Source organism: Octopus bimaculoides, chromosome 5, assembly GCF_001194135.2.
Source record: "Octopus bimaculoides isolate UCB-OBI-ISO-001 chromosome 5, ASM119413v2, whole genome shotgun sequence".
In the NCBI taxonomy this organism is placed as follows: domain Eukaryota; kingdom Metazoa; phylum Mollusca; class Cephalopoda; order Octopoda; family Octopodidae; genus Octopus; species Octopus bimaculoides.
Window position 1 is genome coordinate 24,586,886 of NC_068985.1, and position 1,118 is coordinate 24,588,003.

At 39.9% G+C, this 1,118-nt stretch overlaps 1 long non-coding RNA gene across 1 annotated transcript in view; it reads left to right on the top strand.

Annotated features, from left to right (window-relative positions):
- Positions 1 to 1,118, top strand: part of LOC106870741 (uncharacterized) — an 18,158-nt gene that overhangs the window by 9,235 nt on the left and 7,805 nt on the right. Inside the window, exon 3 of the long non-coding RNA XR_001409562.1 lies at positions 605 to 743. This is a non-coding gene — a long non-coding RNA (uncharacterized LOC106870741). The remainder of the gene's footprint in view (positions 1 to 604; positions 744 to 1,118) is intronic.

Consider the following 1,118-nt stretch of genomic DNA (forward strand, 5'->3'; position numbering starts at 1 on the left):
AATTTAGCGGTTTAGCAAGAGAGACCGATAGAATAAGTACTAGTCTTACAAATGATAAGCCTTGGGGTCGATTTCTTCGACCAAAACCATTTAAGGTGGTGCTCCAGCATGGCCGCAGTCAAATGACTGAAACAAGTAAAAGAAGAAAAGAATAAAAGAATATACATATATACATACACATGTCACTTGTTACATTTATTAAACTGCAGCTGAGGTTCCGTCTTGTAGGCTTCTTGACACTTTTGCCGAACCGCTAAGTTGCAGGGATCCAAACAGACCAAACCTTGTTGTCAAGAACGTACGCACACGCGTGCGCACACACACACTCATGTTTAGATGTAATTACATATATAATAGACTTCTTTCAGTTTCCTTCTACAAAACCCACTCATAAAGCTTTGGCCGGCCCGGGGCTGTTGTGGAAGACACTTGCTCAAGGTGTCACACAGTCGGACTGAACCCAGAAGCATGTGATCGGGTAGCAAACTTCTTACCACATAGCTATGTGTGCCTGTGTGTGTGTGCGTGCGTGTGTGTGTGCCTGTATATATATATATATATATATATATATATATTATGCATGTATTTTTTCTTTCTTTTTTAGTTTCAGCCCGAGGACTGAGTCCATGCTGGAGCAACGCAGTTTGCATTGCTTCACTTTCACTAAACTTCCTTTGATATTTAACACTTCGTGGATGTGGGAGTTTGACGTTGCTGCCTTCATTTGTGTTTCTTGCCTTGAGGTAGGTTCATCCGGAACTCTTGACAGAAGGAGATCCAGTATATACATATATTTACACACACACACACACACACACACACACACGTGTCTCTGCATGTGTGTATGTGTGTGTGTGTGTATACATGTTCATGAGAGAATGAGAGATATATAAGCTTACTTAATCGAGATTAATTCGCGTGCGTATGCACATACAAAATCACTCACATGCAAATATGTGTATGTACATACATATGCAAACATATATACGTACATACGTACAAACATGTATACACACACACGCACGTGTCTGTGTGTGTAATGTGTACATCTATATATGTATACGTGCTTGTATAAGTATAAACATACACAGAAGTATACGTACGTACGCACATACATA